Here is a 22,582-nt window from a genome sequence, read left to right on the forward strand (position 1 = left end):
TTTTTTTCCGGGGTTCACTGACATACTGTTAATTTGAAACTTACTGTGAGTTTATCTTTACTTCTTGGTTTTAACTAAATTGGCCTTGTATTTTGACCTGTAGCCTCTCATCGCCAATTACAATGTAGGTCTGTTGAGGTTCCACTTGCAAACTATTTAAGCTTTATGAAATATATCAAGTCTAACTACAATTAATTTGCCATGCCTTAACTTTCCCTGAGTACATGTCCGTCATAGGTCATAGGTCATGGTGTACCTCGTTGCAAATGAAACCAGCGTTACTTTGACCTTTGACACCTGTTGCTACATGTAGGTGCGTATAGCGCCCTACATGTTGTCAACACAGCATTTTAAATTGGTCACAAACACTGGAAGTAGAAGTAACATACAATATTTGCTTCCTGTAACTTTCAGAAATGGATGGATTGGGGCGTTCGTATTTTATAGCAACAAATACACTGACGTGTTTAAAGTTTTGTGTTAATAGATGCTAGAAAAAGAAAGAAAAACAATGCTGTTCTTGTAGACTGGTTCCCTGATCCTACTTGAGACGAAACAGAGCAATTTCTAGATGTCGGGGGGGAATTGTCAGGTCAGGGAACCAGACTAGCTGGCTTGCAACCGATTGCACACAAAATGTAGACTAACAAAGTTTGGTAAATTTGGGGCAGTATTTTTGGGGGAAAAAAGGACTTTTTTCCCAAAGATGGTTGGCCTACCACCGTTGGAAATTTATACCAAAATTCCACTTTTCTTGAAAATGACAGCATTTCATGGGCCACAATTTCACAGGAGGCTTTTATTCCCTTAACAGTCAAGTAATGTATTTCATAATAATTTTGTGGGTAAATTTGTTGATGTTTGCAAACGTTGTATATTGCTTTTAAGCAGTGTGTAAAGAAATGTTCCCAATTTTCTGTAAACCTAGTTTATTTGAGAGAAATTTCTCAGGAATTCCTTGGGATCAGAGTGAAAGAAAAATTGCTAGAATGTTGAAGGAACTAGTGCTTTAAAAGTCCGTCCATTGCTTTGATAAGTTGTATAAAGTTATACCGCGTGTGTACAATCACGTCTAATTTATACTGACGCTTTTTTTTTTTTTAAGAGGAAATAATGATAAAAGTAGAAAATATTGTTTTCTGAAAAGTTTGTGTAGATATTTTGTAAATAGCGATGACGTTTTTAGCATTAATGCATTGTGAAGTGTGCGTATTATATTTGTGTGTAAACAGTTTAACGTAGTTATTTCTGCTGGACAGAAGCACTTTCCAACCAGTTTTGTAGACAAATAATGTTCGAATAATGCTCCTTTTGCGTCATCAGGAATATCTGATTTGAAAGTAAATTTTTGTCCACATGTTTGACACTGAATGGCACACCTCTAAAAAAAAATGTATGTGTTGTAATAGGGTTCTTGGGCATCTTCTCAGTATTTTGCCAACAATTTAAAAAAAAATTTGCCAAAATGCAAAAACAAACTGCAATTCTAATGAATTTTTGGCAAAAATTTCCAATTAAGGTGGTAGTTCCTTTCGATGCAAGAGGAACAATAATCAATATCTGAATACTCATCATGTTAAAGCTTTTGTAAAAGATCATTGATTCATTCCGGAAAAAAAATTTGTTTAAATGGGACATTTGTTCAAAAAGAACCCGAGTGTTCTTATTTTGTATTGGATTACACTGGCAATGCATCTGATAGTTACATGTGATTGTGTTGAATTACAGTTAAACGTGATAAGTTTTACATTCAAATTATTACTTTGATAGGTTTTTGAGATTTACCCCTTGGAGTAAAAAATGTTTAATATAAACAACATTTCAAATGTGCCCTTATTTTTCCTTTGTAAAAATGGCAGACATTTCACCATGGCTAATCGGTAGTTGTTTGTGTCGTCTTGTAGATTTTTAATAAATGTTCTGTTTTTGTTTATGAAGAAATACCTGAAATTGTATTATTCTTTGTCATTTGTTTCACGTCTGACCCACCCCTAGCAGAGTTAACCTGAATTTGCATGTCATTCCACGCCCCAGCCAAGCCCCCGGATCCAGGCCCCGGCCCAGCCCCTCAAAACCAAGCCCTGGCCCAGGCCCCGGCCCAGACCCGGGATCAACGCCCCTGCCCAACCCCCGAAATCCAGGCCCCGGCCCAGCCCCCGAAATCCAGGCCCCTGCCCAGCCCCCGAAATCCAGGCCCCGGCCCAGCCCCGGGATCCAGGCCCCGGCCCAGCCCTGGGATCCAGCCCCCGAAATCCAGGCCCCTACCAAGCCCCCGAAATCCAGGCCCCTACCCAGCCCCCGAAATCCCGGCCCCAGCCCAGCCCCCGAAATCCAGGCCCCGGCCCAGCCCCCGAAATCCAGGCCCCTGCCCAGCCCCCGAAATCCAGGCCCCGGCCCAGCCCCGGGATCCAGGCCCCGGCCCAGGCCCCGGCCAAGCCCCCGAAATCCAGGCCCCTACCCAGCCCCCGAAATCCAGGCCCCGGCCCAGCCCCCGGCCCAGCCCCGGGATCCAGGCCCCAGCCCTTCCCCCCGAAATCCAGGCCCCGGCCCAGCCCCGGGATCCAGGCCCCGGCCCAGGCCCCGGCCCAGCCCCCGAAATCCCGGCCCCAGCCCAGCCCCCGAAATCCCAGCCCCAGCCCAGCCCCCGAAATCCAGGCCCCTACCCAGCCCCCAAAATCCAGGCCCCGGCCCAGCCCCGGGATCCAGGCCCCGGCCCAGGCCCCGGCCCAGGCCCCGGCCCAGCCCCCGAAATCCCGGCCCCAGCCCAGCCCCCGAAATCCCGGCCCCAGCCCAGCCCCCGAAATCCAGGCCCCTACCCAGCCCCCAAAATCCAGGCCCGGGATCCCGGCCCCGGCCCAGGCCCCGGCCCAGCCCCCGAAATCCAGGCCCCGGCCCAGCCCCGGGATCCAGGCCCCAGCCCAGCCCCCCGAAATCCAGGCCCCGGCCCAGCCCCCGAAATCCCGGCCCCAGCCCACCCCCGAAATCCAGGCCCCTACCCAGCCCCCAAAATCCAGGCCCCGGGATCCCGGCCCGGCCCAGGCCCCGGCCCAGCCCCCGAAATCCAGGCCCCGGCCCAGCCCCGGGATCCAGGCCCCAGCCCAGCCCCCCGAAATCCAGGCCCCGGCCCAGCCCCCGAAATCCCGGCCCCAGCCCACCCCCTGAAATCCAGGCCCCTACCCAGCCCCCGAAATCCCGGCCCCAGCCCAGCCCCCGAAATCCAGGCCCCTACCCAGCCCCCAAAATCCAGGCCCCGGCCCAGCCCCGGGATCCCGGCCCCGGCCCAGGCCCCGGCCCAGCCCCCGAAATCCAGGCCCTGGCCCAGCCCCGGGATCCAGGCCCCAGCCCAGCCCCCCGAAATCCAGGCCCCGGCCCAGCCCCGGGATCCAGGCCCCGGCCCAGGCCCGGCCCAGCCCCCGAAATCCCGGCCCCAGCCCAGCCCCCGAAATCCAGGCCCCTACCCAGCCCCCGAAATCCAGGCCCCTGCCCAGCCCCCGAAATCCAGGCCCCTACCCAGCCCCCGAAATCCAGGCCCCGGCCCAGCCCCAGGATCCAGGCCCCGGCCCAGCCCCCGAAATCCCGGCCCCAGCCCAGCCCCCGAAATCCCGGCCCCAGCCCAGCCCCCGAAATCCAGGCCCCTACCCAGCCCCCAAAATCCAGGCCCAGGCCCAGGCCCCGGCCCAGCCCCCGAAATCCCGGCCCCAGCCCAGCCCCCGAAATCCAGGCCCCTACCCAGCCCCCGAAATCCCGGCCCCAGCCCAGCCCCCGAAATCCAGGCCCCTACCCAGCCCCCAAAATCCAGGCCCCGGGATCCCGGCCCCGGCCCAGGCCCCGGCCCAGCCCCCGAAATCCAGGCCCCGGCCCAGCCCCGGGATCCAGGCCCCAGCCCAGCCCCCCGAAATCCAGGCCCCGGCCCAGCCCCCGAAATCCCGGCCCCAGCCCAGCCCCCGAAATCCAGGCCCCTACCCAGCCCCCGAAATCCAGGCCCCTACCCAGCCCCCGAAATCCAGGCCCCGGCCCAGCCCCCGAAATCCAGGCCCCGGTCCAGCCCCGGGTTCCAGGCCCCGGCCCAGGCCCCGGCCCAGCCCCCGAAATCCAGGCCCCGGCCCAGCCCCAGGATCCAGGCCCCGGCCCAGGCCCAGGCCCCGGCCCAGCCCCCGAAATCCCGGCCCCAGCCCAGCCCCCGAAATCCAGGCCCCAACCCAGCCCCCGAAATCCAGTCCCCGGCCCAGCCCCCGAAATCCCGGCCCCAGCCCAGCCCCTGAAATCCAGGCCCCTACCCAGCCCCCGAAATCCAGGCCCCGGCCCAGCCCCCGAAATCCAGGCCCCGGTCCAGCCCTGGGTTCCAGGCCCCGGCCCAGGCCCCGGCCCAGCCCCCGAAATCCAGGCCCCTACCCAGCCCCCGAAATCCAGGCCCCTACCCAGCCCCCGAAATCCCGGCCCCGGCCCAGCCCCCCGAAATCCAGGCCCCGGCCCAGCCCCGGGATCCAGGCCCCGGCCCAGGCCCCGGCCCCGAAATCCAGGCCCCTACCCAGCCCCCGAAATCCCGGCCCCAGCCCAGCCCCTGAAATCCAGGCCCCAGCCCAGCCCCCGAAATCCCGGCCCCGGCCCAGCCCCCGAAATCCAGGCCCCTGCCCAGCCCCAAAATCCAGGCCCCGGCCCAGCCCCCCGAAATCCAGGCCCCTGCCCAGCCCCCGAAATCCCGGCCCCAGCCCAGCCCCCGAAATCCAGGCCCCGGCCCCGGCCCGGCCCCCAAAATCCAGGCCCCGGCCTAGCCCCGGGATCCAGGCCCCGGCCCAGCCCCCGAAATCCAGGCCCCGGCCCAGCCCCGGGATCCAGGCCCCGGCCCAGGCCCCGGCCCAGCCCCCGAAATCCAGGCCCCGGCCCAGCCCCCGAAATTCAGGCCCCGGCCCAGCCCCGGGATCCAGGCCCCGGCCCAGCCCCCGAAATCCAGGCCCCGGCCCAGCCCCTGAAATCCAGGCCCCCGGGATCCAGGCCCCCGGGATCCAGGCCCCGGGATCCAGGCCCCCGGGATCCAGGCCCCCGGGATCCAGGCCCCCGGGATCCAGGCCCCCGGGATCCAGGCCCCCGGGATCCAGGCCCCCGGGATCCAGGCCCCGGGATCCAGGCCCCCGGGATCCAGGCCCCCGGGATCCAGGCCCCCGGGATCCAGGCCCCCGGGATCCAGGCCCCCGGGATCCAGGCCCCCGGGATCCAGGCCCCCGGGATCCAGGCCCCCGGGATCCAGGCCCCCGGGATCCAGGCCCCCGGGATCCAGGCCCCCGGGATCCAGACCCCCGGGGATCCAGTAAAGTGTGTCATTATATTCAATCACAATGGGAAGGATTCAAATTGGAAAAATTCAAATTTTCTTTTAAAAAAAGGTGTTTTTCTTAATTAGCGGTTTACCTAATACAAAAATCAGGCAAACATGAGGCTATTTGCAAAATGGTCATCAATGAAACATCAAAAATGGCAATGCTATTAAAATTTTGCAGAATAAGATTTTTTTTCTAAAAACATTTGAGCCAAATCAGATTTTTGTATCACATTCAAAATAGTAAGAGATTTACCTCGAAATTAATTAGGGTAGATACTTGTTTTCTCAAAAATAACACAATCAAAGGGGTTAACGTGTTTTTGGTTTATTAAAAATTAGCAAAATTTCTTTTTTTTGTGTCCGAACATTCAAATGACTATGGTATAGATTAATACCTAACATTTTTGTTGAACTTGGACTATTTTCAATTGAAGTGCCCGAGTGCTCAAATCGGTGGTACTAATACTAGGTCAAACCAAGTGTACTAGTTCATGCCCACTGTCCAGCAGGGAAAAACTATTTGAAGCTCAAGTAATGGCCTCAAATAGATTATTTTTGGATTAATTTTTTTTTCTCTAAATTCTACGTTTGAGACGTCAACCTTGGCGATAATAGGAAATAATTTTCTTAAAAATCCTTGAAAATCTTAAAAATCTGGTTATAACCAATTCGCGCCAGATGACGTGTATACCCACAAAGGTTTTGCAGTATTCTGAATGAATGAAGCATAAACAAGCAGTGAGAGAGGCCGGAAATACGAGTGTGTTGCCTGACGGCTTTATCCACCTGGCATGAGGTCCAGTGAAAAGCAATCCCGCACCTCGTTTCATTCTCGTCAAAATAATCCCGGCGTGAACTGGTTAATGGCAACGGGTTTACCGTACTTTCTTTAAACTTTTGAACACATCATTGTTTTTTCTCTCAAAAAAAACTTCAATTTAGACGCAATTCATAAATTTTTCATTTATCCTGACGTTCTTTATTCAAATTTGGCAAATGAAGTATTTTTTAACAAAACTTCCAAATTGTGAGTGGTTAAATACTTCCATAAAACTTTGCACAAAAAAAAAATGAATTCAGGCATTTAATTTCAAAGGGTTAACCTAAGGGCAATTCCGTGAATCCAACATACGTCCGACCACATGATGTACATACTTGTCATTATTAAAGGTGGTGGTACTTTAGTTTGGTCTGTTATTGCTTTCTATTGTCATATTATAAGATGTATCACATTCGCTTTCCAAAAGCAGTTCATGAGAGTGTCTGCAATGTACGTCTGATTTTACGGATTTGCCCCTTACATGTGGGTTATTGACTAAATGAGGAGGAGGAATCGTTTTTCTTATAAACTCAAAATGGCAAAGGCTAAACATAACTGTTTTTTATAAAACTGTGCCCAATTATGATTTTCCCCGAAATGTTAAATACTTAAGGACTTCCTATGATTTTTTATAAAACTTGGGCCACGCTTTGAAGGAAATATAATCACATACATGTATATTTATAGCTATTGAAGTTTAAATTGTCTAAAATAAATTTCAAATAAATAATTTGATCAAGTGACTAAAGTTACACCAATTTAATGAGAACCCTTAGGGCAGTCGACCAACTATTTCAATATTTGATAATGGTTGATTTAAGTTGCATGGTTTTCTTTGTCAAATGCCACACATTTGTTGAAATCTAATTTAGAGTATTATTTGAGGTCTCAAAATGAGAAATATACGTTCAATTTCCTCTTTACATACCAGTCAAATATCATCCGTTCCTCTAGGCTACCTGTTCTTTATTATTTCGATACACTTTTGTCGGTTTCAGAAATCCCAATATTAAAGGGAAGATACAACATTTGCAAACATCAAAAAACGAAATGATTAAAATATACGAAATAAGTTATTGGATTGTTAGGGAATGACGGTCTAAAGCATGCTGTAAAATCGTGGCTCCTGGTGTGCTAACAGTTTCAAGAAAAATGGTATTTTTCCCAACGCTGGTCGGCCGACCAGCATTGGAGAAAACTGGATTTTTTTTTCAAAAACTGCTCTTAATTTTTCATATTTAGTTATTCTGCATTTTCTTTGCAATTGATTACACACCTGTGAAGGGGTACAAGCCTGCCAGACTGACTCCCCGACCTTAAAATTCCTGAAAGTCTATAAATTGCTCGTTTCATCTTGAGTGGGGTCAGGGAACCAGACTACAAGGACATGGTTGGTTTTCCTGGTTTTTCCAGCATCTACAAGCCCAAAACGTGAAACAAGTGATTTTAACAATATTTGCTATAACATACTAATCCTCTAAATCCATTTATTTCTGAAAATTGCAGCAAAAGCAAATGTTGTACATTCCCTTTAAGTTACTTGAAAAGGCACTTCTTAAGAACTTCAGATAAATCCCAATATTAAATCTGTTTGGCATTAATTCACACTGCATCCTGGGGATGGGTAACAAACAAGCATTGCCATTTATGCACAAACCTATGAAGTTTTATAAAAACCAAATATGATTCCTAAATTAATTTCACTTTTTTAAACTTACAAAAATAAAGATATAATCTTGACATCTTTGTCATCTGTATCCTGAGATTCCCTGCGAATATTGCAAAGGTTAAGTTTTCTTTGCATTTAAGTATTGAGTTTTAAGTTTATGTAGCAATTTGGGGGTGATTTTCAACATTTCTCCACAAAGACTTTCACATTCTTCTAAATTTACTGTTCTTATTGTCATAGTTCCAAGTTTGTCCAGAGTCAACTTGAATCATTTTAAGACTTCTATCCTTATTTAAAGACCACGCAGTTATTTGTGAAAATAAGTTCATTGTTCATTGAAATTTTGTTTAGCTTTAGGCCCTATGCTCTACAGTTTTGTTTACATTATTTATCTTAATGTGCCATTTAATGGTTAGGTTCAGCTCATCTTTTTACCATATTAATCATTTTCATCCAATTTATTCAATTTCAATTCTGTCCATACTAAGCATGAAGATTTTAAAATAAAATTTCCTTTCAGTAGAATGTATGGTTAGAAAATCCAAATTCCTGGTGCTTTTTTAGAATATTTACATTATTTTTTATAATCTACGTTCCGAAAGTATTTCTTAAAATTTTTAATTTCTTCTCCTTTTTGTGCCAATAGTAAAGTTGACTAATTTGTTTGATTATCTGAGTTGACTTTTGCTATTCCATAAATATTATACCGCAAAAAATACTTTTGTGGCAATCCAGCTTTGAAAAACAGGCAACAAATTGCACAAGTTCCCAAAAAGCATGTAATTTTCCAAGTCCTTGCAGAATTTTGATGGGTCTTTGCTGGTTAGTGGTTAAGATAGTTAATGATAGCCATGCAGGGGAATGACCTCAAAAAATACTGCAAGGGTCTACACTATTGTGCAGTTGATACAAAATGACTTTGGCATACATGGATGCTACTGGTACATTGCATTTGTATTCAAAACTGGATTGACCCTCTCAAGATAGTTGCTTAATATTTAAAGTTTAATTTTACTTTAATTAGGTTTGACCTCAGGTTCGGTTACATTCACTGTACTGCCTGTTGTCTAGTTTACTTTAAATCAGGTGGAAGAAATTAGTTTTAGACATCCATTTCTTGAGGTCTAAGTATAAAATTGTTTTTTTTTCCTGAGAGTTTTATTGTAATTTTAGTAGAATTGACCTTAGGTTAATGTTTGGTTTACTGATGATATCCATTTTAAATCAATTTGAAGACTTAGTTCTAGGAAACTATATCATTGAGGGTTAAACATCATGATGAATATTTAAAAGGTTTTTTGTTTAAATATAAGCATTGACCTTAGGTTTGGGTTAGGTTTACTGTGCTACCTATGTTTTCTAATATTAATAACTTAATTTGAAGACTAAACGTATTTACAGCCTTGAAGTTTAAGTATCAATAATTAACATCATTAATAATTGTTGAAGTTTATTTTACTTTTATTAGCATGAAATGGGATAGGTTTACTGTGCTCCTTCAGTTTTCTTGATTATTATAAATCAATTTGAAGCCTTGGTTTAACACATCTATGTTCTTGAAGACTAACATCATCAAGATTTAGTCTGTTAATGTATTTTAAATCAAGTCACTCATATTTAAGATTTCAGTTTAACTGTTGGAATTATTTCAATGCAGTTATTAAAATAGCAAGTTGGCCCTAGATTTTACTGGTACTTTAGTCTAGAACATAATATTGTTTGACGGGCACAAGTGTGATCATGGCAAACCAAGAGTGGCAAGGATGTCTTTGGACAGTTCTGGCACGATTCCATTAATTAAAGTTCGGCTTTAATTGGTTCATGCTTGTGTACATATCGCTAGGTTTGCCATCCATATCCAAGATGCATTGTAAATATCGAAACAGGTTACAGTCGACTCTCGTTAGTACAAACTCTCAAGTTAGTACAAAATTCTGGTTATAACAAACATAAAGTCTTAGTCCCGACTGTGCATTTATATGCACAATGAAAGGGACTGATGTTCCTCTTAATACAAAATTCTGATATAACAAACAATTTGGCTGGGTCCGAACGAGTTTGTTATAACGAGACTCGACTGTATTTTTCTTGGCATAGATCATAGCATATAACATTGCATAGATCATAACATGTAACATACATCATATGAGGGTTTCCCTTATTGTTTATAGTTCTCACAGTTTTGGGGTTTTGGGTTTTTGTGGTTTTTTGCCTCTGAAGTGGTTGGTTTGCAAAAAATAATTATCAGAAGAAAATCTGATCCACCAATAAACTGAAATCTGGCTACCAGAATAAGCAGCTTTTACTGCAGTGGTTTTAAGCTCAAGCAAATGGTTGAAGGAGCCTGATGAAGCGCATGCGCCACACTTGAGCGCAACTCGTGCAAACTTTGCGCCATTGCAGAAAATGCCTGCTGCCGGATTTGTCTTTAGATGGCTACGTTAAATTATGCAGACTGTTAAGTTATGCCGAGTTTATGCCACAAGTTATTGTGAGAAATGAGAACCACAAAAGAGGGATGCCCTAATAGCAAAAGTAACAAAATTTTAACCAAAATAAGTCATGACTTAAAAAGAATTCTAATATCAAACATTTGAAAACTCAGCTGTCTCAATATTTTCCACCACCACCACTCATGAAAGTTCCGATAATGAAAATCTATCTTCAAATGCATTGCGAATATCGAAATGCGTTATTTTTCTACAAGTCGCAAAATCAAACATTAAAATAATATAAGGGCATCTCTTTTTATTTCCATGGTTTTCATTGTTCTTTTTTTGCCTCTGAAGTCGGTTTGCAGAAATTAAAAACCTGAAGAAAAATTCCAATTCCAACCATCAGTCCTATAGATAGCTCAATAAAATGATGCAAAGTGTGTATTGTCTCATTTTTTAAGCAAAGAGTTTATTGTGAGTTAACATCATGGAAATGAGAACCACTGAATAAAAAGAGGGATGCCGTAACAGCACACTATCAACATTTTAACCAAAACAAGCCAAAACTTAACAAAATTCCAATTTCAAACATTTCAAAACTCAACTGTCTCAATTATTCCCACCACCCTGCATGAAAGTTCTGGCAATGAAAAGTTCCATCAGTCTTCAAGCGAAAAAGTTCAAAGCACGCACAATGGTTTCTCCATAGAAGAGGGTCTCGCGAGTGTACAGAGTTCACAAACGCACGTGATCTTTGTAGATAAATGTCTAAACAGTTTGGGCATTGCATCCCTTTCTTCTTGCACGACAAACGATCGAAGACATCCACTACATCAGCAACAGTTCAGAAGTATGGAAAACTTGGAACAGTTCTTATTTAACCGTAGAGTCGAATCGCGAGAAATTACGCGGGTTTTAAGTTCGGTTCATTTCGCGATCCAGTTGAAAGATGTGTAACAATCCAATTTGTGGCTCCAAATCCTAATAAGCTAAAGCTGAAGTGGTCAAGGTGGAAGGGGGGGGGGCGTCTGGCCAAATTAGTGCCTTCCACGTGCGATGATCAGTTCCATAGTGTGTACATGATGCCGTCCAGATTTATCCAAATGCTCAACAACTTCAGGTACGTCTCCCCGTTGGTTGGTGGCCAAGATGGAAATTCATGGCCAGGGCTGAGCTGCTGAGGCCCCCATCAGTCTGCCTTCTGGATCCACTCAAGAGGAGCATCGTCTCTGCTGAAGTCTGGCTGATGCTGATGCTGATCGTTATTGCTGTGTAGTCCACCTGCAGGAGAAGATACAAGATAGAAACATAATTAGTACTTCATCAAAACAATGTTACAGGTAAGGATCATATAGTAGATCTAGTAGATCTAGTAGCCATAAGAATTCCAGGGTTTAAGGACTTTTGCACAAGGCATGATCCGAAGTACATGAAAGCAGTTTTAAGCTTCCTTGGGGGGGGGGGGCAGAAGGGCATTTTTAGCCTGGAGGTTCTTTTCAAAAATAGTTTACAGTCGAATCTCGTTAGTACAAACTCTGTTAATACAAAATTCTGGTTATAACAAACAAATAGCCTCAGTCCCGACTGTGCTTTTATGTGCACAATGAATGGGACTGATGTTCCTCTTAATACAAAATTCTGATATAACAAACACTTTGGGTAAGTCAGAACGAGTTTGTATTAAGGAGACTCAACTGTATATGAAATTCGTCATGTTTTGGTAATAGCAAATTTTTTTCATTTGAGAATATTTTACGACCATAAAACTTGATTCATGTCCAGTTCAGATTTCTATCCATCAGAAAATAAAGGATGAATGTTGTTGGTCTCAAGAAGACAGTGGGTATTTCCCTTCCCATCAGCCAGTGCTTGGTGACCTAGCATGCAAGCAAAAGTTACTAACCTCCCTCAAATGTGCATTTCTGTGCAAAAGTTGCAAGCAAACTATTTTTTCATTTTAAATTATCTGCAGCTCACATAAATTGGCACTCACGTGCAGTATTTGTTAACAGAAATGATGGCTGCATGACCACCACTCGTTGGCAAAAAGTGCTACATGGTGAAGCAAATAAAAAGTCTGTCACTCAATTCAATTATACTGACCTCTTTGAGCCAAGGTGGGTAATATAAGTGGATCACAATCCTTGCTGATCTGTGCCTGGTAGATCTGACTGATGAGGCTAACATCGTCGCAGGAAGGCTGTTGTAGAGTCATCATGTTTGCTCCCGCTCCAGTGATGTGGCGTTGAATGGTGTCAGTAGTCTACATCCTGGAAATTGGATAAATGTGGAAATGTTACAATCATGTCATTTTTGTTTCAATGTTGGCTGAAAGTTGTAGCCACACATGGTTTTCATTTGAAATAGCATGAAGCTCACATAAATTGGCACTCGTGCAGTGTTGGCAAAAAGTGGCAAGATAGAGTCACAGACAGTCAAAATTCACTTCCACTTCCATACTTCTGATAAAGGCTAGTCACCAGCAGTCAGATCATTTATCAAGCAAGCACCATGACTAGTCAAACCAAGTCAACAGACAAAGCAGACAAGTTGTGGTCACAGCTGTTTTATCACTCGCCCAGAGTCAAAGCATATCAATCCATTTTATATAAGGCTACAAACTTTTAACTGTTGAAAACAGTCACTTGTTTGATTTTGACTGAAAGGACTACTTGGCACAGAATGTATGTTTGCAAGGAGGGTTAAGAAAAGTCTGCCATCAGTCCCAAATTTGTTATACTGACCCATTTGAGCCAAGGTGGGTGATATGACGTACGGAATCCTAGTCCTTGCTGATCTGTGCCTGGCAGATCTGGCTGATGAGGCTGAACGTTGTCACATAGAAGGCTGTTGTAGAGTCATCACGTTTGCTCCCGCTCCAGTGATGTGGCATTGAATGCATTGCGCCAGTAGTCTACAACCTGCAAATTTGACAAATTGGAAATATCAAATTCCCGTCTTTTTAATGTTGGTTGAAAATGAATGCATTAATTACTGTATTAATTCTGTCAAGTTGTCAGGGGTGTGAGTGACTACTGATAAAAATACCTGAAAAAGCTGAAAATGGTGTAAAAAAGCTGAAATTGGAAATCTATACTTTTGTACACAGCAAGCAAGGAAGATGAAAGCCAAAACATAAAAAAACCTGAAATCAGCTTTAACAGCCCTAACTCCCTAGGGGGTATGCAAAATCGTTTTAAATTGGAGGATTCAGGACTGTTAGGGGTAGCTGAGATTTCACACCCCTGAGTTGTAGGCTTTCATTCAGATAATTACATGTAGCTGTAACATTATTGTGCACGAAGATCTACTGTACAAAATCCTTCCTGAGTGGTTTTCAAAGATGTTGGAGGGTAGGCATAAAACTTCAGAAATTCTAGGAATTATTTGGGCTAGAAGAGGCCATGCAATGTGGGGATAAAGTCAAAAAGACACTGTCCATGGACATGAATTACAATTGCCCTAAAAAGCACAAGTGCAAAATCAGTTACCTTTAACGCTGATAGTCCTTGCTCGCAATTACGGCAACAGATATCGTGTGTTTGCTGTGCCCACTTTCTGGCTCCAACTATATATCAGGAAAGGAAGAAAAGAGTAAAATCAAAATTAAGAGTTAAGTGTCGGATCTCAAGCAAATATTTCCAGAGAGAAAGCTTAAAGCTCAATTAAAAGATATGTTTGCAAGATAAACGATATGTTCAACATTTTTGGATCTCTTTTTTATTTAAGAAGACTTGTGAATTTGTTTAACTCAAAACATAAAGGCAAACTTTTTTTTGGAAGACTCAGGAATTTTTTTTAACATATAGATCAACTTTTCGGATGAGAAAGGACTGAAAGATTGACTGAAAAGTGACGCTGACATTGTTTTTTCTGTTGAAGCTGGTATGGATGCTCACCTTTGACAACACACTGCTGCCATCTATACTCCATCCACAGCAAGATGAATATCTTGGTTAGATCAGTTAAAACAGGATACCACTCTGCACAATCCACAGAACAACATCCAGAATCCACAGAACAACATCCAGACAAGGGGGACAAGTCTTGAGGCATGTGGCCTAGAAGAGCTGCAGAGAAATGGTTACCTCACCTGGGTTTACATGCAACCTTGTCCCCCTCGTTCTACCCTACCACACAATCCAAGCGACTCCACTTGCAAACTGTACAGCGACATCCGGGGGTCTTGTGCATGTTCAAGCCTGCATACAATGGTTACCTTACCTTATGAACATACAAACGTGTCCCCCGGCCTCTATACCCAAGACGTCTGGTCCTTCGTCTGGCCCTCCCAACTTCAGTAGACTTCTGCAATCCAGGCGTCATGGTCATGCTCATCACAGCCAGATAACGTCTCACGAGTACCTCCAGACCTACATAAACAGATCACAAATATTTCATATGAATAAGCGAAAGGAAATCCTCTTTTTACTGCTCAACAAAAAGCATCTACTCTCCCTTGCAGAAAAACGAACAACTTTTGTGCATTAAGAGGTTCAATCTTGGAAACTCAGGAATACTACTTGAAGCTATTTTTGTTCCGACCCTTTAGGATCACGACATCAAAAAGTTAGAAGCTTAAAAATGCAGAGAAAAACTAGGTTCAAATCAATTGGTTTAGCCAAGGAGAAGGGCTGAATAGGGGATTGGGGGGAGGTCATGTGACCCCTCCTCCACAAATTCCCAGTTGGCCCCCTTCCCCAGGTGCCACCCCACAAAAGCATCCCTGAAAACTGCCAAGGTAGTGTCCAGTTAAAGTATCATTTTGATTAATGAAACAAAATTAGAGGAATGTAGATGGCAGGGTTTTTAATCAATTCTAATCTTGAACAACCAAACACTGAGCTTGTATAAAGGAAATGAATTTTTTATAACATATATCAAACCAAATAAAAGAAAACAAATTACCCCCAAGTTTCCAGGATGAAACATGCCTCCACTGGTAGTAAAGATGGCGAATTCCACTGGTCAGAAGGTCATCAAGATTTCCACTTGTCCAATATCAGAAAGTCAGTCTTCAAAGTTCAAGTCTGTCTGTACTTCCAAAGAAGTTTATCGTCTAAGTGTCAAGCTCCTCAAAATGGCAATGCGTGTCCTCCAATTGTGCTTCCAAGATTATAGTAGAGTGACGCAGCAGTTTGCACCGAGTCCACACTGGAGAAATGCAACACTCACAAAAACAGTTCCAAAAAATGTTGCAATGTTGCCTTTAATGTTGATCCTTAGTCCAAATCAGACATTCAGATGATGAATTCACTGTCCTTTATGTGATGAGTCCCTCACTGCATAATTTTCCTCCTTCAGCACACTGTGGCTAATACATCTGTTTCTCAATTTGTCCTCGATATCTTGTATACATGTACATGTAGTTACTGTTCTGACAATGTCATCCTCGCGATTTCATAGTTTGTCTTGCACATTGTCAAAAGTTGAATTCCATCGGTCCCAGAATCAGAGAGTCATCAGATTTCCACTCGTCTGCCGTCAGAAAGTCACTGTTCCCCCAAGTCGGTCCTTCCAAAGATGCTTATCCGGAGAGTATCAAGCTTCCAAAATAGCGTGGAGTTCAAGGTACATGTAGGTGTGTCCTTCCATTGTGTGTCCAAGATCAATTAAGGTAAAAAGCTTACACAGAGTCTGCACTGGAGATATGCAACACTCATGAAATCAGTTGTGTTAAAGTCAACTCCATCCTTTTCCAAAAGTTGCTGCAGTACTGCCTTTTAATGTTGATCTTTAGTCCCTGTCCGACACGTTGATAACTAATTCCAAGTCCAGAGTTTGTCTTAGCGATGAATCTCTCACTGGATGATGATTTTCCTCCTTCCACACACTGTGGCTTACATCATATCTGTTCATCACACCATCCATCTGGCTGACATCGATAGTTCCCATCCTCAATGTCATTCTCATGATTCATAGTTTGTCTTGCACATTGTCAAAAGTTTATCCTGGGGCAACTTTTCAGAGTTTCTCTATAAGACTTTCACATTCTTTTAAATGTCTTGCTCTGTACTGACCATTGTCCCAATTTTATCCAGGGTCAACTTGAATCGATTTCAAAAATTTAAGACCATTAATTAATCATGGTTATAGCTTTATGCTGAATTACTCTTTATTCTTTGTTTAAGGGTTCAGTGTCAACTATTTTTAATATTAAGTAATATGGTGTTAAATTAATATCCTCATTTTTAGATAATGTCCTTATGTTAGGCTGATCTTGTTTTATCATTTTAATCATTTCCATCAGAGTTCAATTGGATTTCAAAATGTTTTCTGGCTATTATTAAATCATGCAGATTTTTGCAATAATTTCTTTTTTCATTAGGGCTTACAGTAATATACTTGTAATAACTTTGCTTTTCCATAACTGTTGTAAATACTACACTACTTAAGAAAAATATTATAGCAATCCAGCTTTGAGCAACAAATCAATTGCGCAAGTGAACTTAACTTCTCAAGAAGCGTTTAACATTTTCCCAGTTCTTGCAGCACTCGGATGGGTCTTTGCTGGTTAGTGGTTGAAGTGCATACTGTTAATGGTTTGTGATTAACATGGTTAACTGTTAATGGTTGCACTGTTCTGTTAATGGTTTGTGATTAACATGGTTAACTGTTAATGGTTGCACTGTTCTGTTAATGGTTTGTGATTAACATGGTTAGCTGTTAATGGTTGCGTGCAGGGGAATGACCTCAAAAAATGCTGCAAGGGTCTACACTTAAATTTGCACAGTTGGCACAAAACAAAATACTTGGCGCACTTGGATGATACTTTTTTTGTATTTGTATTCAAAACTGGATATACCCTCCAAAGTAAGTTGCTTAATATTTAAAGTTTTAATTTCAATTTTATTAGTTTTGACCTTAGGCTCGTTACATACACTCTGCTGCTTCTGTTTTCAAGTTTACATTAAACCGTGTTGAAGATTTAGTTTTAGTCATCTATTCACTCCAGGTTAAAACATAAGATTAATTCCTTTTGTTGTCAAGTAAGCCACTTAATAATATTTGAAGTTTAATTTCACTTGCAATAGCATTGCCCTTAATAAATTTAGGTTAGGTTTACTGTTCTGCTTATGTTTTTTAGTCTTTAAAAATAATTTGAAGAGTTATTTCTAGACAGCTCCTTGAGGTTTAAACATGAATATTATTTGAAATTTAGGTTTCTTTTATTAGCACTGACCAATAGGTTTGGGTTAAGTTTACTGTTCTACTTGTGTTTTCTAGTTTATTTTAAGTCAATTTGAAGACTTAGTTCCAGGTATTTACATCCTTGAGGTTTAAACATCATGAATAACATTTGAAGTTTTATTTTATTTTCATTATCATTGACCTTAGGTTTGGGTTAGGTTTACTGTGCTACTTCAATGTTTTCTCATTTATTTTAATCAACTTGAAGACTTCATTTTTTGGCATCTTTATTCTTGTAGGCTAAATATCATGAAGATTTATTCCATTGTTTAAAGGTTAATTACTCATTACAGATTTCATTTCAACTACATGTTATTTATGTTGAAATCATTTAAATTTAAGCCCCAAGAAAACTGGCCCTAGACTTCACTGGGACGTAGGCCTAATTGTAGAGCATAATATTGTTTGACGGGCACAGTACATTCATGACAAACCGCGAGTGGCAAGGACTTGGTTGCAAAGTTCCAGCATGATTCCTCCAGTATTAGCATTCGTGATAGAGTTCACTTCATTGGCTTGGAGTCTAGCTCTGTCATGATCACCGTCTGTAAAATAAATAAACAAGAGATCATCTTATTAGTTTTACAGGTAAACAATTAGCATGTACTTGTTTTCACATGTTGCAAGTTTTGCACATTGACTTGATAACATTTTCAGCTTTTCCAATGTGATATCTTTCAGTACTGAAAACTCTAAGAGCCATACAGTTTAAAGAGAAAAAGTCAAAGAAATGGGAACTTGAAATACAGATATTCAGCACTTTCTGGATGTATGCACCTACACAGGCAGAGCTTGTAGGCATGGATGACAAACAAGCATTGCAGTTTATGCACAAGCCAAAAGGCAAACCTATGGGGGCAGTGAAAAATAATAGTTTTCCTTATTTTTTTATCAACAATTTTCCTTTTTTGCTGATAAGTCAAAGACAGTCCAAAGTTCAACCCACTTCCCCTGCCATCCCTTTTAAACAGGGTGGTGACCAACAATCAGATCATATTTCTTATACTGGGCACTGTGACAGTTCAATTCAATCAACAGCTGGTGTATCAATCTTCTACAGTCAAAACATTGCTGATCAAGTTTCATAACAATCACAGCCAGCCAATCCTGCTTATGTGGGTAAGGAGCACTCGACAGTGTAAAGCAGTCACTTGAGTTTGACTGCTGGGTTTGCTTCACTCAATTTTCCCCAACAAAGAGAGACTACCCTTGTTTAAAAGGTCAAAAACAGTCAAAATTCACTTCCACTTCCCTTGCTTTACATTTGAATTGGCTTATTTGGTTTTTTTTCATGCAGTTTCAGGTTTATATTTCAGGACAGAAAGAATGTTATAAGATGGAATTTTGCGTCGGGTGACATAAATCAAATTCGGTCTTGCCCTTCACCAAGAATGTTGCAACCTAATGCCACTTCAACAGTTGTGTACAAAATCTATGGAGAGTCAAGAACATTTTCTAGGTATTTCCAAACAAAATTGGAAACGTTTCTCAGTCTTGGGTTCATGTCTTACAGTAGCATATCCAGCTTTTGATGTCAAGGGGGGGGGGGGGGGACCGCAGATCTGCGCCGAAATGTAGATATGTTTTTTCCTCCGGACACTTCGCCTCAGTAAAATAAATAATCGGGAAAGGGGGGGGGGGGGGAGGGGTGGTACCTAATCCAAAGAGAGGCGTTCTTCAAAAACGACATTATTAAAGGGAATATACATCATTTGCTTTTGCTGTAATTTTCAGAAATGGATGGAATTGGGGGGTTGGAAATATATAGTAAATATAGTTACACTAACTTTTTTGAGGTTTGGGTTCGAAAATGCTATAAAAACCAAGAAAAACGATAATTTTCCTGTAGTCTGGTTCCCTGACTTCATATAAGAAGAAACAGAGCAGTTTACATACATTGGGGAATTGTAAGGTCAGGGAACCAGTCTAGCTGGCTCGTACCCGTTCATAGGTTTGTAATCGATTGCAAACAAGTGCAATGGTCAATTGGGGCCAGTATTTGAAAAAAAGCCAGTTGTTTCCAACGATCAGCGTTGGAAATTGATACAAAAATACCACTTTTCTTGAAAATGACAGTATACCAGGTGCCATAATTTTACAGGATGCTTTAGACTGTCATTTACCAACATCCTATTAAGGTATTTCGCAAAAACTTGGTAGTTTTATTTTTCGATGTTTGCAAATGTTGTATATTCCCTTTAAGCAAACTGCAAATTATACATGTACATGTGTGCCCACTTTCACGGCGCATTGCTTTTGACCGGGTTTTTTTTTTTGGGATAGATGTTAGAACTCTCTGACCATTTATTGAAATAACTGCAGAAAAAAATAGTCAAAAAATAAACTGCCAGGTGCCCCCTCTATCTACCCCCCCCCCCCTGGATTCCCCACTGATGTCTTACCCTTAAGGACATCCACGTATTTCAAAAACCTACTTCATTTTGATAAGCTTGATGTGTAGGAATTAAGAAAATAAGAAATCAAATTGAAATTCTATCTGCTTCATTAAAAAATGCACGCACATTGCCTAATTTGTCATCCATTGCCTACATGTATCCAGCATGCATCATGAATGTACATGTAAGAATCAGGGTGACCGATTTAGCCGATTTTCGGCTAACTTTGACAGATTTTTAGTTAAAAAACGAGTTTGACAGAAAATTTGACAGAATGGGGTTTTTTTTGGCAGATTTATGGCAGAATTATGCTAAATTGGTTATTTGACATAAAAACATAGCAAATTTGAAAAAAAAAATGGTACATTTGTGTGAAAAAGCTTTCATCTTTTCAAACAAACCCTTGTATAATGGGACAGGTTGGCTAGTCTAGGTACTGAGGTTCACTGGGAACCTGACTTTGTCGTGACGTGACTATTTTACCTGAAATTTATGCAATTTCATAACATTTTTATGTGACTACAGATTGTTTATAATGTAATTTGAACCTTAATTAAGGCAAAACTGCAACATCTGCATGTGATTTTAAGTGGTTATAGTGTATTTCGAGTAATTTGGGGAATTTGGCAGATTTTTGATAAATCTGACAGTGCATTTAGCAGAATTGGACTGTAAAAAGGTATCAATGTGTATTAAGACGCCCATTATTAGAGAACGAAAACAATTTTTTTAAATAAATTTACCCTTACAGTTTGTGAATTGTCCAATTTTCTTACGATTGTTTCCTTATTTTTACACATACCCAGGGAGTTGGGGTTTATTAGAGTCACCCAACTTGTTTGTGATGTTTAAAACCAATAGGAATTTCATGAATCTAGAGGAGAGATTTTTTTTAAGTGGGCAATTTGGGCAACACCTAAGGGTCATCTAATGTACATTACAGTTTACATTTTTAGTTGTTTTAGAAACATACTCTCAACTCCTTCAGTGGCGTGTCTGGGGGGGGGGGGGGGCTGGGGGGGGGGGGTCTAGCCACCGCCCCCCCCCAAAAAAAACAATTCCTTAACAAAAAATGCACTAGCAAAATGTAAGAATTTGGCATAAATGGGAATGTTCTCCCCCTAAATGAGAAGGGTGGATTTTATTAACGCTCCCCGTTGAAAATGTGGCACGAGCCCCTCCCTCCCCCCCCCCCCCCCCCTCCCCCCTGGAGAAAATAACCTGTCTACATTTCAGCACATCTCCCTGAAACAAATACTGGATCCACCTTGCTAGCCCCCCCCCCCCCCAAAAAAAACCCACCAAAATATTGGCTCTAGAACCGCGCCTGGACCCCTTAAATTGTAACCACGCCCACCTCAGAAAATAAGGTAAAACCACTGACGATTTTCGTCCTCGAAAAGTATGAATTTCCAACTCGGAGTTTGCGTTGCCGTCAATTTCACAAGTGCCTACAGTAATGCAGGGGGGGGGTCTAGCCACCGCCCCCCCCCAAAAAAAACAATTCCTTAACAAAAAATGCACTAGCAAAATGTAAGAATTTGGCATAAATGGGAATGTTCTCCCCCTAAATGAGAAGGGTGGATTTTATTAACGCTCCCCGTTGAAAATGTGGCACGAGCCCCTCCCTCCTCCCCCCCCCCCCCCCCCTGGAGAAAATAACCTGTCTACATTTCAGCACATCTCCCTGAAACAAATACTGGATCCACCTTGCTAGCCCCCCCCCCCCCCCCCCAAAAAAAACCACCAAAATATTGGCTCTAGAACCGCGCCTGGACCCCTTAAATTGTAACCACGCCCACCTCAGAAAATAAGGTAAAACCACTGACGATTTTCGTCCTCGAAAAGTTCGAATTTCCAACTCGGAGTTTGCGTTGCCGTCAATTTCACAAGTGCCTACAGTAGTGCAGTCATTTCTACTAAATTCTTGACACCCAAATTGTTAGGTTTTTGGGGTAAAAGTGGCAAACTTACTTTGAACGTTGTAACGGTTTTCGAGCCCCTCTGTGCCCGCCAACTTCGAGTGCGTGAAACAACCACGCGGAAAATTCGGGTGGGGCATATATACGCATGCCGTCACATGGTCCCTGGCTCCCCGCATCGCACCGATTTCAACAGCATTAGGGCGAGGACCAGTCATTTTGGAAAGTGCCTTATTACAGCTAATACACTTCACCGACGCGAACCAACTTTCTACGCCAGGGCCCTATCACAGTAATCTTCCGCGAAGTAGTTTTGAATAAAATAAAAATATGTCTGGGGTACAGTCTATTGACCGTTCTTTCTTCTTCTTCTTTTCTTTTTTTTAGACTCGATGTCTTAATGATGATAGTGAATCTAAGATATGATGATAATGAATCTAAGAAAACTTATGACATTCGCATGGCATCACCTGAAATATGCGTCAATTAAATTTGGTTTGCAGGCCCTATTATTTGATTAACTCCCGATACGTTAGAACGTTGTGCTACTTAATATATACTGAATTAAAATACGTTATATTTTATATCTAATTGGAATTCTTTTTGACTTTCTCTCAATCCTTCAAATATATTTGAGTGCATAGTCAAACTATAACCACGCCCACCTCAGAAAATCAACAAAGGTCAAAGATCACTGACGGATATTCTTTGAAAAGTAAAAATTCGGCGAACTGTGTTTTCAATAACTGCATTAATTTCTGAAGTACATACAGTAGTTAAGTCAATTTACGTAATCTTTGAAGGCCAGTGGTTAGCTTTCATGGCCAAACGT

The 22,582-nt window shown here is 42.7% G+C and overlaps 1 long non-coding RNA gene across 1 annotated transcript; it reads right to left on the reverse strand.

The window, feature by feature from the left end:
* Window positions 1-9,919: 9,919 nt before the first annotated feature.
* On the reverse strand, window positions 9,920-21,953 carry LOC119726238. The gene is made up of 7 exons (XR_005270814.1): window positions 21,803-21,953; window positions 15,150-17,977; window positions 14,141-14,614; window positions 13,733-13,809; window positions 12,986-13,162; window positions 12,345-12,511; window positions 9,920-11,522 (listed from the first exon to the last, which is right to left on the reverse strand). It is a non-coding gene; the product is annotated as an uncharacterized LOC119726238 (long non-coding RNA).
* Between the last annotated feature and the right edge of the window lie 629 nt (window positions 21,954-22,582).

The sequence above is a fragment of the Patiria miniata genome, unplaced genomic scaffold, assembly GCF_015706575.1.
Source record: "Patiria miniata isolate m_02_andy unplaced genomic scaffold, ASM1570657v1 HiC_scaffold_2, whole genome shotgun sequence".
NCBI lineage: Eukaryota > Metazoa > Echinodermata > Asteroidea > Valvatida > Asterinidae > Patiria > Patiria miniata.